The 14641-nt window shown below is 38.5% G+C and overlaps 1 pseudogene; it reads left to right on the top strand.

The window, feature by feature from the left end:
• The window catches only part of LOC101537569 (zinc finger-containing ubiquitin peptidase 1-like), a 34828-nt pseudogene extending 20946 nt beyond the window's left edge, over positions 1–13882 (top strand).
• Positions 13883–14641: the final 759 nt, after the last annotated feature.

Below are 14641 nucleotides of genomic sequence, written 5' to 3'. Positions count from 1 at the left end.
TATGCATATATACATATTTTCAGATATATATATCAAAACTCACATCACCCAAACTTTAACAACATGTTAGTGATATCCTATAGAATGTCATAAGGGCTCCTGCCAAAATAGAACAATCTTCACACTGTTTCCTATATGAATACTTTTTTGTAAGCATGTTCAGCAGTTCTTTATAACAGACAATATGAAATACATTATTTCAGTTGTGTTTTGGGATGGCGATAGGGGTTTCAGATAGAAACATCCCAATTTTGGTGGTGGGAAGGTGTAATGGAGGTGAAATTGGCATTTCAATGTTGAATATAATCAAACATTGTGAACTAATTTTTAAAATTAAAAAATATTAAGTCTGAAAATTTCACTTTTATCCCCCTCCACAGCAATATTTTTGTAGCATTTTCTTATCATTTTCCTGAGTTAGAATCTCCATTTTTCTTGGCTTTGATATCTTGTTCATCTTTTAACATTATTTTTGTGTGTAAGTACTCCCTCTATTATTACTTTAATAGTAGCTTGTGCATCCTTGTTATTCCACATTTAAAATAAATTCTTACATCTGTTCTTTAGATGGTTTCCTATGTTCTCTTAGACCTGATAGTAATGAAATTTTACCATGGTTGTAGACTTGGATTCATCCATTGAGTTGGAAATTGTCTTTCTTTTTTTTTAAAATCTGAAATTGTAGGGTATCAGATCTCGTCATTGTGGGTAAGAGTGCTTACTTTCCAGTTAGACTGCCTACAATTGATGACAACTTGCTATCTTACTAGTACATGATTTAATTTGTAGAGTATTCAAACATTTAATTTGTAGATATTTAAGTTAGATAATAAAGTGTTTAGGATTCTGACCGACATGTAGAAAGAGCTTAAAGTTAAATATGTCTTAGATATTTCCATCCCTCCATTTTCTTTTTATTTTTCTGGAACTCTTACTAGTTGGTCATTGAACTGCTTTGAACTTATGCATTTATTGGTAATGTTTCATTTTTATCTTTGATTTTGTTTTACTATCTAGGTTTCTATCAGATTTTTTTACCTCCCTATCTTTTCTGCATCTCCTTTCAGATAACATAAACTTAAATATCAATATCCGTCCGATTGTCTACCTGTTGATTTGTCTTTTTACTATATATCTGTTAGTCACATCTTTATTCAATACCAGTCAACTGGCATTTTCGTTGCTTCCTTATTTTTTCTGTTACAAATAATAACGTGGTATACACTGGGGGTAACTTTTTATGTTAGTGGGTTTTTTTTTTGTATATTTTGAGGACTAGAGTAATACAGTAGGTAGTGCATTTCCCTTGCACATGGCTGACCCAGGTTCGATTCAATTATCCCTTGAAGAGCCCAGCAAGCTACTGAGAGTATCCTGTTCACACAGCAGAGTCTGGTCAGCTACCCATGACATATTCGATATGCCAAAAACAGTAATGAAAAGTCTCACAATGGGGACATTACTGGTGCCCACTTGAGCCAATCGATGAACAACAGGACAGGACGACAGTGCGAGAGTGAATATTTTGATAGCTACAACAGGTAGGGAATTTTCCTTACATGGAGCTAACCTAGGTTCAATCCCTTGCACCCCGTATGGTCCCCTAAACACCAGCAGGAGTAGTCTCTGAGCACAGACAGGACTAAACCTTAAGCACCCCAAATCATTTTTTTTAAGTTCAAAATAAAAGTCAGGTGAGGTTCTCATTTATGATTTTCTTTCCTTATTGGCAAATAATGATGAACTAAAATTAATTCTAAACCAAGAATTTTTTTGGCATTAGATAGAATAACTGCATGGATGAAAATATTCTTTAGAAGATTTTCTGAACTATTTTTTCAATTTTATAGAAGTGCCCTATCGTTGATTTTCACAAGTCAGCGGGTCCTCTGGGCACACACCTTCATTTATTTGAATGGATATTTAACTATTATTCTTCAGAGAGAGAAGGAACTTCTTGGTATGTTCAGGGCATTAGGTTCACTCTTCCTTTGTTGTTCACTCAATATCCTTTCCACATCTTTACTCATATTTCACTATGGTGAAGCCATCCCTTGACCACTTGTTTTAACATGTTACCTTGTTATCCCATCTTTCACTGTACCTATTTCCAATCATTTAATTATGCTATTAAAAAGTCCATGAAAACAGGAATGTTGCTTTATTTTCCTTGGTATTCCTAGTTGCCTATAATAGAGATTGGAATCTGGAGAGTTGATCACTTTTTATTGCGTGAATAATATGTAATTCCAGGCATCAAAAATAAATGTTATTGAGTTTGTTGTTTCAATACATAAAATTTAAAGGTTATAACCTTAGGTTACTTTTTGTTATAACCATGAGAGCTTTTGTTCTATGGTGAATAAATTTCATTTGAGTAAGAACGAAAAGTAAAAAGGAAAGGAGTAGTAAGAAATCTGGCAATATAGAAACAGTTGCCAGAAAAGTCTGGTAGTGTAGTGAAGCCTTTTAGATAAGTAAAATTGTCCAAAAGAAAACTTAAGATTATAATGTAGGACTTGTGTTTTCAGTTTGAGAGAACTCAAATACTTAAGTGTCAGAGGGATTGAATAAACATAATTATTCTAAATATATTTTTCACATATACTATGTTGTTCATCAATTTAGTTGACCTGGCACCAGTAATGTCTCTATTCCTCCCAGCCCTGAGATTTTATCAGACTCTCTTTACTTGTCTTTCCCAACTATTGGAGGCTCTTTCATTGTCAGGGAAATGAGACCTATCATTACTGTTTTTGGCATATCAAATATGCCAGGGGTACCTTGCCAGGCCCTGCCCCTATGGGGGAGGATACTCTAGGTAGCTTGCTGGGCTTTCAGAGAGGTATGTGTGTGTGTATATATATATTTATATATATACACATACATATACATATATATACACATACGTATATATATGCATTACTCTGTATGATTTGTTGCTTACTGTCTGAACTCCATTAACTATGTTGTGGTAATTATGGAAAGTGTGTAGGAAAGGGCTGGAGCTATAGCACAGCAGGTAGGGCATTTACCTTGCATATGGCCAACATGGGTTCGAATACCAGCATCCCATATGGTCTCCGGAGCACCACCAGGAGTAATTCCCGAGTGCAGAGCCAGGAGTTAACCCCTGTGCATCGCTGGGTGTAACCAAAAAAGCAAAAATAAATAAATAAATATTTCCCTAGCCTTTCACATAGTATACATAGAGGAAAAATAGAAATAACATTTATAGGAATAGTTCTACATAAGTAACAGTCTGATACATATCCATCTGCTATTTCATTTTTTGACAGGTCATGGTTGAACTTTTGTTGGAATTGAAGAGAGGAAAAACCAAACATTGTGTTTACTAATATTTAATACTGAATGTCCTTCTCGAGAAATACAGAAACTATTAAAGGCAGATATGGAGGGTAGCAGTATCAAGCAACTTTGGAAGATTTGTGAGAAATTTAAAACATAAGCAATACCAGATAGTGGCAGTAGAAGGTGTTCTTTCTCCAGAGGAAGAAGTTGTAAGTAGCTAAATATCTGTTACATAAGTTTCAGACATTCTAAACTAAAAAATGTTGAAATTTTTGTTTAAACCGGTGTTAATCTTTGTATCTCCTGTTTTGTTCATTAAGTTGCCAAGGACATTTTGCTCCAATATCTTTCCATTTCTGTAATGAATATTATTAAATTTTAGCTATGGTGCCTGATTATTTTCAAATACTCATTTTAATATCACTGTATCACTGCTGTTCCATACGTTGAATATTTGCTTAGATGAAGGGATATATTTAGAAAAAAAAACCTAATTCCACTAAATAGTGTTCAGTTGACCTGTTATTTTTAGATTCTGATTGATTATTGTTATAGGATTTCAGTAGATTAATTTTCTTCATTTTGCAATTCATCTTATTTTGTTTAACTTAGTCTGGTACAATAAACCTAGTCAAAAAGCTTGAATGACCAGTTTGTTTTAAGAAATAAAACAAACTCTGAAAGCATTTTAAGCTTTAAAATATTTCTAGCAAATAGAAATAGTACTATTCCTACTGTTTCTTACAGAAACCAGCATTCATTTGTTACTCTTAAAGATTTTTTATTCAGTGTTTAAACATATCAAGGAAAATATATTTATTTAAATTCACAATGTTTCTTCTTATCTTAGAACAAAATAGAAATAAATTTAAGTTTTCTTCAATTTTCTCATTAAGTATGATTTTGTTTTGTCTACCCTATTGTGATAACTGGATTTTTAAAAGCTATCATGTAAGGATCCTTAAATATTAATGGATTTGGGGGAAAACATTTTATAAGACAACCATAGCAGCAGTGACAAGATGAATTTGTTAGACATTCTCACTCAAATTATGAATCAGAAACCTATAAATAAATAACACCTTTCTACTGCTGGAATTCACAGGATTTTTCTATATTAAATGTTGCAGTATTAAAAAGTTCAACTATGTAAAACAGATGATTATAAGAATAGGGAATTTAAAAGTTTTCAGTTGGCTGTTTTACAATCAGTTAAAATCATTTTAGGCAAGAATTACTTTTGACATCTGTTAGCAAAACAGTTGCCAAACACCCTTTTTCCAGACTAGCATAACAAATGTGAGCAAACAACTTTAGCACACCAACCTCCATGACCAATGTTCAGGAAAACCAAGGTAACCCCTTTTTTAAGTCAAAGTTCTTATTTGGAAAGATAGAACAAAGTGTTCAAACTGGAACCAAAATATTGTTCTGGTTTAGAAGACTTTTAATGAGCAAATGGTTGCAAATAATAAATAGGACATATTCTTCTTGGAATATGTTGCGAAAGTAGATGTTCTATTTGTGCTTTTTTCTAATTTACTTTTAAGTTTAGTACTTTCTAGTATTTGCTTTTAATTTCACACACACACAAAAAAAACTCCATAGTTTTATTGTTCTGAAAAGCAATGAAAGACATGCACCTCTAGTAGCAGATTTAGCATATCTGGCCAAGTAAGACACCAACTTCTAGGAAAATATGCTTTCATGCACTGTATTGGTTTTGTTTCATTTGTTTCTTAAGATAGAGATTTTAATACATTATTTATTTTTTGGGAAATCTCTTATTTTTTTTACACTTACTCAGAGCTTTATTTCTAGCACTTCAATTCTCTTTATTCTTTTTTAATTTATTTATTTTTAATTAGTGAATCACCGTGAGGGTACAGTTACAGATTTATACATTTTTGTGCTCATATTTCCCTCATACAAAGTTCAAGAACCCATCCCTTCACCAGTGCCCATTTTCCACCACCAGTAAGCCCAGCAACCCTCCTACCCTCCCCAATCCCATCTCCCCCCACCCCACCCTGCCACTGTGGCAGGGTATTCCCTTCTGTTCTCTCTCTAATTAGGTGTTGTAGTTTGCAATAAAGGTGTTGAGTGGCCACTGTGTTCAGTCTCTAGTCCACATTCAGTCTGCATCACCATTCCCCCACATGGCCTCCGACCGCATTATACTTGGTGATCCCTTCTCTGAGTTGCCCTCTCCCCAGAATGTGAGGCCAGCCTCCAAACCATGGAGTCAACCTCCTGGTACTTATTTCTACTATTCTTGGGTGTTAGTCTCCTACTCTGTTATTCTATATTCCACAGATGAGTGCAATCTTTCTATGTCTGTCTCTCTCTTTCTGACTCATTTCACCTAGCATGATACTTTCCATGCCGATCCACTTATATGCAAAATTCATGACTTCCTTTTTTCTAACAGCTGGATAGTATTCCATTGTATAAATGTAACAAAGTTTCTTCAACCAGTCATCTGTTCTAGGGCACTCAGATTTTGTCCAGATACTGGCTATTGTAAACAGTGCTGTGATGAATATATAAGTGCAGATGTCATTTCAACTATACTTTTTTGCTTCTCTGGGATATATTCCCAGCAGTGGTATTGCCGGGTCAAATAGGAGCACAATATCTAATTTTTTTAGAATCGTCCATATTGTTTTCCAAAAGGGCTGAACCAGTCGGCAATCCCACCAGCAATGTAAAAGGGTCCCTTTCTCCACACATCCTCTCCAACAGCGTTTGCTTTTGTTCTTTTGGAAGTGTGCTAGTCTCTGTGGTGTGAAGTGGTATCTCATGGTTGTTTTGATCTGCATCTCCCTGATGATTAGTGATGAAGAGCACTTTTTCATGTGCCTTTTGGCCATTTGTATCTCTTCCTTGGGAAAGTTTCTGTTCATTTCTTTGCCCCATTTTCTGATGGGGTTGGATGTTTTCTTCTTGTAGAGTTCTACCAGTGCTTTATATACCATTGATATCAACCCCTTAACTGATGGGTATTGTGTAAATATCCTTTCCCATTCTGTAGATAGTCTTTGTATTCTGGTCACTGTATCTTTTGTGGTGCAGAAGCTTTTTAGTTTAATGTAGTCCCATTTGTTGATCTCTGTTTCCACTCTGTTGCTCAGTTGTGTGTCATCTTTGAAGATACCTTTATCTTCAATATGTGGAGGGTTTTGCAGACCTTGTCTTCAATGTACCTTATGGTTTGTGGTCTGATGTTGAGGTCTTTAATCCCTTTTGATCTGAGTTTTGTGCATGGTGTCAGGTCGAGGTGTAAGCCCATTCTTTTGCATGTGGTTGTCCAGTTGTGCCAGCACCATTTGTTAAAGAGGTTTTCCTTGCTCCACTTCACATCTTTTGCTCCCTCATCAAAGATTAGATGATCATACATTTGGGGTTGTGTGTAGGGATATTCCACCCTGTTCCATTGGTCTTCGGCTCTGCCTTTGTTCCAGTACCATGCTGTTTTAATTGTTACTGCTTTGTAATAAAGTTTGAGGTTGGGGAGGGTGATGCCTCCCATCATCTTTTTCCCAAGAATTGTTTTAGCTATCTTTGGGCATTTGTTATTCCATATGAATTTTAGGATTGCTTGGTCCGTTTCTTTGAAGAATGTCATGGGTATCCTTATAGGGATTGCGTTGAATTTGTATAATGCTTTGGGGTGTATTGCCATTTTGACAATATTGATTCTCCCTATCCACGAGCAGGGTATATGTTTCCATTTCCTCATGTCCTCTTTTACTTCATGGAGTAGCGTTTTATAGTTTTCTTTGTAGAGATCTTTTACTTCTTGGTTAAGCTGATTCTGAGGCACTTGATTTTCTGGGGCACGATTGTGAATGGGATTTCTTTTTTCATGTCCCTTTCCTCTGCCTCATTGTTTCTGTATAGGAACGCCATCGATTTTGGGGTATTAATTTTGTAGCCTGCAACTTTACTGTATAAGTCTATTGTTTCTAAGAGTTTCTTAGTAGAGGCTTTAGGCTTCTCTAGATATAGTATCATATTGTCTGCAAATCGTGAGAGTTTGATTTCTTCCTTTCTTATCTGGATGCCCTTAGTCTCTATTTCTTGTCTAATGGCTATCACAAGTACTTCCAGTACTATATTGAAGAGAAGTGGTGAGAGTGGGCATCCTTGTCTTGTGCCTGATCTTAAAGGAAAGGCCCTTAATTTTTCCCCGTTGAGGGTAATGCTTGCCGTAGGCTTGTGGTAGATGGCTTCGACATTCATGAGGAAAGTTCCTCCAATACCCATTTTGGTGAGGGTTTTTATCATGAAAGTCGGTTGGATCTTGTCAAATGTTTTCTCTGCATCTATTGATATGATCATATGGTTTTTATCTTTACTTTTGTTGATATGATGGATTATGTTGATTGATTTCCGAATGTTGAACCATCCTTGCATCCCCGGGATGAATCCCACTTGTTCATGATGTATGATCTTTTTGATGAATTGTTGGATACTATTTGCTAATATTTTGTTGAGGATCTTCATATCGGTGTTCATCAGGGATATTGGTCTATAATTTTCTTTCTTAGTGGAGTCTTTGTTTATTTTTGGTACTAGGGAGATGTATGCTTCATAGAAACTGTTTGGGAGAGTTTCTATTTTTTCAATTTCCTAGAAAAGCTTGAGGAGAATTGGCAACAGGTCTTCTTTAAATGATTGGAAGAATTCACCAGTGAAACCTTCTGGGCCTGGGCTTTTGTTTTGGGGGAGATTTTTGATTACAGTTTCAATTTCCTTAACATTGATGGGTCTATTCATATATTCCAGGTCTTCTTTGTTCAGTCTTTGGAGATTGTAGGAATGAAAGAATTCATCCATTTCTTTTAGGTTCTCCTGTTTTGTGACATATAGACCTTCAAAGTAGTCTCTAATGATCTTTTGAATCTCACTGGTTTCTGCTATGCTGTCCCCCTTTTCATTTTTTATTCGATTTATTAGAGTTCTCTCTCTTTCTTTCTTCGTGAGTCTTGCTAGCGGTTTATCTATCTTATTTATTTTCTCAAAGAACCAGCTCTTTGTTTCATTGATCTTTCGTATTGTCTTTTTGGTTTCCATGTCATTAATTTATGCTCTAATTTTTATTATTTCTTTCCTTCGGTCTGGTTTGGGTTCCTTTTTCTGGTCCTTTTCTAAGGTCTTGAGCCATGAAGTCAAGCTATCTATGTGGGCCCTTTCTTCCTTTCTGAGGAATGCTTGAGGAGCTATAGATTTTCCCCTTAACACAGCTTTAGCTGTGTCCCATAGGTTTTGGTAGCTCGTGTCTTCATTCTCATTTGTTTCTAAGTATCTTTTGATTTCTTCCTTGATTTCCTTCCTGACCCACTCATTGTTCAACATTGAGTTGTTTAATTTCCAGGTGTTTGATTTGGTTCTCCGTGTTGGAGAGTGGTTAGCTTCTATCTTTAGTGCATCGTGGACTGAAAAGATGGTTCATGCAATTTTTATTTTTCCGATTCTATTGAGGTACATTCTGGGGCCCAGTACATGGTGTATTTTAGAAAATGTTTCATGTGCACTGAAAAGAATGTGTATTCTTTCTTTTGGGGGTGTAAAGCCCTGTATAGGTCTATTAGGCCTCTCCAATTTCTTCTTTCAGAGTCAGTGTTTCCTTCCTGATTTTTGTTCTTGTCGATCTATCTAGAGGTGATAAGGCAGTATTGAATCTCCGACTACTATTGTGCTGTTAGTGATGTCCTCTTTGAAGTCTGTTAGGAGTTGTTTTAAATATTTAGCCGGTCGTTCATTAGGAACATATATGTTTAAGAGTGTGATTTCTTCCTGTTGTACATATCCTTTGATAAATAGAAAATGACCTTCGCTGTCCCTTTTAATCTTTTTCAACCTGAAACCTATGTTGTCGGATACTAGGATGGCCACTTCAGCTTTTTTAAGGGAGTTGTTTGCTTGCAGGATTGTTTTCCATCCTTTGACTTTGAGTCTATGTTTACTCTGTTTGTTCAGGTGAGTTTCTTGCAGGCAGCAGAATGTTGGGTTTAATTTCCGTATCCATTTTGCCACTCTGTGTTTCTTGATAGGTGCATTTAGGCTGTTGACATTGAGAGAGATTATTGTGATGGGGTTTTGTGTCATCTTTCTGTGGGGTTTGTTGTTCTTATGGGGCTCCTCCTTGTCTTACATTAGCCCCTTTAGACCTTCTTTCAAGTTTGGTTTTGAGTCTTTGATGTTCCTGAGCTGTTGTTTTTCTGAGAAATAGTGTATGGTTCCTTCGAGTTTGATTGAGAGTTTAGCTGGGTAAAATATTCTTGGTGAGGCATTCATTTCATTGAGTTTTTTCACTATGTCCCACCATTGTCTTCGGGCTTGGAGGGTTTCCTCTGACAGGTCTGCTATAAATCTGAGAGGTGTTCCTTTGTATGTGATTTCCTTCTTTGATCTTGCTGCTTGCAGAATTGTGTCTCTATCCATAACATCCATCATTCTGACTATGATATGCCTTGGAGTCTTTTTATTTGGGTCTCTTTTTGCTGGTACTCTTCAGACTCCTTGTATCTGGATGCCTGCCTTCTCCAGCTCTAGGAATTTCTTAGGAATGATGTCTTTGACTGTGTTTTTTTCATTGGGGTTACTTCCCTGTGATTCTGGTACTCAGATGATTCTTATGTTGTTCCTCTTGAAGTCATCCCCCAGGACTCTGATTCACTCTATAGCCATTTTGAGGTCTTTCGCCATGATTTGTTGTTGTCTATAAGCTTTCTGCAGCTCATCTTCCAGGTCGCTGATTCTGTCTTCGGCTGTAGTCATTCTACTGTTGAGGGCCTCTACTGCGATTTTTAATTCATCTACCGAATCCTTTATTTGTGTGACTTCCGTTCGTAGGTTTGAAATTTCTGCTCTCATTTCTTCCTGCATTTTCTTGTTAGACCGTTCCAGTGCTTCATTAATCTCCTCCCGTAATTTATTGGATGTCTGTTCCATGGTTGCTTGGAGTACGTCGACTCTCCTCCAGATTTCCTCTCTGAATTGTTTATCTGAGAGGCTATAGATGTGAGTAGCCCCTGTTGATGTTTCTGGAATCTTTTCTTCTCCCTCTCTTCATGGAGGGGATTTTCGTTGCTTCTTCATATTGTTACATAAGTGTAGAGTTGGAACTTTGTAGTTATTTATTCCTGTTCCCTCTTGTTGTGGGAAGGAGGGGCTCTGGGTGTGCTAAGCTTCCCTTATTCACTGATAGCTTTTATAAAGTTAGACTAAGGTAATGGGTATTTTGCATAAGTGGTTGAGATGACTAAAGTGATTTTCAAAGAAATAGACAATACCTATTGTGCTAAGGTAAAAAATAATAACTGCGGCGGTGTTAGCGGCTCCGCTGTGACAGGAGGCCACGCCCACTTTGAGACCACGCCCACTGAGACACAGGCCACATCCCCAGTATCTTCCTGGCGAGGTCCCAGAAGGTGGGGCAGGGCGGCTGCAGGAGTCGGGGACCCAGGCGGCCGCAGGAAGCAGGGGACGGGGATCTCTGGCAGGGGGTTGGTCTCAGTATCTGGTCAGGACGTGTAGGTTAGGGTGGCGACGCTGGGGTTGACTGACAGGGGAGGCAAAGTGGGGTAGGGTCCAGAAGGGCCCAAGCCGGCAGGACGCTGACTTGGGGGCAGTTTCTCGCAGGGCCACGGAGTGCTGCAGAGGGAAATCTCTTCTTAAACTTTGCTGCCCTTTCTCCCAGCTCCGTGAAGCAGAATTTCACAACAAGGAGATGGTGGTCTGTTCCCCATTGGAATTTTGGGACAACAGCAACGTCAGTCATGCAAAACCGTTGATTGAATTGGATGTGGTCAATTTTGTTGTGTACTGTCCACCAGGAGACTCCCATGTCCAATGTTTAGATTTGGCCTTGTGGACCTGGAGTTACCATAAATTATCTTGGTCGACATGATAAACTCAAACAGTTTCTCACCCTGTTCATTCCATTGTAGGCCGTGGGTCCCGTTGTGGAGTTCTTCAGGCAACTTTCTCAGTCTTCTATCTTGGTATTAAAATCATCTACCTTATAGAAGGTGTCATCTTCTTTATAGAACTTCTCCAGCCGTGCGTAGAACTCTTCAATTTCTTCTTCATCGTAGTTGAATGTTGGTGTTTAGACAACAAAGATAGAAACTGCCGGGAATGAGCCACATCTATTCACATATAAGCGTCCAATTCAGGTTGTTAGGCATTCAACAAATCAGTGCTTATGGCCAAGTTCATGACAATGGGGACACCGATACCACTGACACCTCTATGTCACATGTTCCCAGGAACAGTTCTTTTCCAGTGTTGAAAAATGGCATGATGTGATTGATGTCTTCTCTCGTCGCCATCAGTCCAATGACATTGTACTTGATCTTCTGCAATTGCACCATCAGGTCTTCAATGGATGCTTCTGATGTCAGAATAAGTACGTTCAAAGTACAGTCAGTCATTTTAGTCCTTCGTTTTGGCAGCCTACTTCATCCCTAATATTTTATTAGCTTCTCCTTACTCACCCTTCCCAATGCTGCCATATTGGGTTCTCTTTCAGGGTCAGGGGAATGAGGCCCATTATTGTTATGTTTTGAGCATGTTAAATTCGCCATAGTTAGATTGCCAGGCTCTGCCTTTTGGGTGGATACCCTCGGTAGCTTGTGGGGTTCTCCAAGATGGGTGGAGTCTTTTAGGGCGACCTCTAATAGCCCTTACAGGTGCTCCCAGTCTACCAAATGCAAGATTTTTGTCAACTGGAATGTTGTAACGATCTGCACGCTGACAAACATGCACCTGCCTGCATCTCTGGGCAGCACCTGTTAGTTCACTCTTCGCCAGTTGACAACGTTGTCACCCCCAGCCATGATTAGGTGGTGAACCATTGAGGGGATTGATTTAGGAGATTGGCAGAACACTAGACAAAAGAAAACCATGTGAAAGGATTCAGCAAAATCGACCATATTCACACGGTGACCAAGTTCATTGAGGTTTTGCGAAAGTTTAAAATGCTGCTCTGTCTAACATTCATTGATTTAAAGGAGGACTTTGATTCTGTTGTGACTGAAGCAGTCATCAAATCCCTATCCAAACAGGGCATTCAAACTTAGTACATCAGGATCCTCTGTGAGCTGTATTATGGATTCACTACCAGGATCTCACCATTCTACAAGGAAGTGATCATTGATGTAAAGAGAGGGAATTAGCAGGCTGATATCATTTCACTGAAACTCTTCAGTGCATCCTCGAGAACGTCATGCGATGACCGGAATGGGAAGGAATGGGAGTGAAGATAGGCAGTCAGCAAATACATTAACTCTGCTTTGATGATGACATTGTTCTAATAACACCAAACATTAGCCAAACGGCACAAATGCTGGTGTCTCACAGCCAGTGAGTGTGGAAAGGTCAGACTGCAGCTGAATCTCACGAACCTGATGAACGACTTGGCACAAGAACTGCGCTGAAGGAAGAGCATGGCGTGGAACATCAAGAGCGTCAAAGAAGTTGTTAAGAGGATGAAGAACCTCCAGCTCTGGGCAGATCTTTTTGACTTCGCCATTCTTCCTGCACTAACTTATGCCTCAGAGACCTGGGCTCTATGAAAACAGGATGAGAACACTATTCGATTTTCCCAAAGAGTAATTGAAAGAGCTATGCTTGGCGTATCTTGTTTCACTCAAGTGAGAGAAGGAATCCGGAGTTCTGACCTACCTCGACGATCTAAGATCAGGGACGCTGCCTCCTTTGCCAAGGCGTAGAAAACCAGATAGGCCAGACTAATAATTTGATTTGGAGGTGACAGCTGGACTAGAGCCTTTATTGAATGGACTCCAAGGGGCATCAAAAGAACGCCTGGGGCTGAAGAGATAGCATAGTGGGTAGAGCACTTGCCTTGCACATGTCTGACCTGGGTTCAATTATCAGCTTTCCATATGGTCCCCTGAGCGCGACCAGGAGTAATTCCTGTGTGCAGAGCCAGGAGTAACCCATGTGCATTGCTGGGTGTGACCCAAAAAAGCAAAAAAAAAAAAGCCTAGCCACTTACCTATAAGATGGTTGGATTTCTTCATCAAGACCATGAATGAACGGTTTGAGGCTCTTTGTATTCCTGGGGCGAGCAAACGCCATTGGGCTACACTAGCACGCAACAAGGAAAAGTGGAGACATTACTGGCACCCACTCGAGCAAATTGATGAGCAACATGACAACAGGTGGTACAGATGATTTATTTTTCAGAGAACAAGCATGCGATGATCCAGATGACCTGTGATGACTGTGGAAGGTAGTGGCTGTTCCAAGGGACTGGGCCGGGTTCAGGGTTGTTTGGAGTTTTCACCAGTCACCTGGCTTTCAGGTAACCTTGATCTTGTTTGTCTTATGTTTAGGATCACCAGATCAAGAAGATCTAGAACAACTTCTCTTTCTGATCCTCTCACAGAAGATGATGAACTCGAATGATCTTTGGTATGGGGAGGAGGAGCCCCTGCGCAACCTAGAGCTAGATCTTGATTTCAACCCACCATATCTCAACTGTTTTTCTGGAACTGAAATGAAATTTGAGCTGAAAACTGCAAGAACTTCTTGAATGGGACCTTGACCTAGACCTTGAATTTGAGTGAGGAGATTGATCATGATGAAGACTGAATGAGAAGATTGAGACTGAGCAACTTCATGTATTAGATTTCTTTTAATTACTATTTTCTTCACTGGCATCAAGGTAATATATTGAGAGAGCATCATACCAACCCTCATCATCATAAGCTCTATCATCCAAGGCCAAGGATTTGTTATCATTTGATACTATTTCCCCTTTTTATACTCTGTTTACTCTAGATGGGTAAGATCACCTAGTATTTGTCGTCTAACTTCTTTTGTTTAATATAATACTCCAGTTGCAGTAAACTGCATGATTTCTACTTTTCTTAAGGTTGTATCATATTCTATTGTGAATCTATACCACAACTTCATTATGCAGTCATCTGTCATTTAACTTTTGGATTTCTTTCATATCCTGGCTATTTTACTAAGGACTGCAATGAACACAGTATGCACATATATTTTTGAACTAATGTTTTAGTGTTTGAGGAGTTGGGTTCCAAGAAACGGAACGTATGGGTCATATGGAAACCCAATTCTTCCATCTTCTGAGAAATCAATGCAGTTTTTCATAAAGGCGGAACAAGACAAAATTCTACCAAAATCTCCACATTCTTTCTAGCCCTAGTTACCAGTCTTTTTAGTATATGTCATTCCACTGGTGTAAGATGATTTCTCATTGTGATTCATAATTCATAATAGTGACTATGAACAGCCTGGAGCAATAGCCAATAGCATATCGGTTGGG

This window comes from Sorex araneus, chromosome 4 (assembly GCF_027595985.1).
Source record: "Sorex araneus isolate mSorAra2 chromosome 4, mSorAra2.pri, whole genome shotgun sequence".
Taxonomy (NCBI): Eukaryota; Metazoa; Chordata; class Mammalia; order Eulipotyphla; family Soricidae; genus Sorex; species Sorex araneus.
Note: the sequence above shows the minus strand (reverse complement) of the source record. Positions and strands in the feature narration are given on the sequence as shown.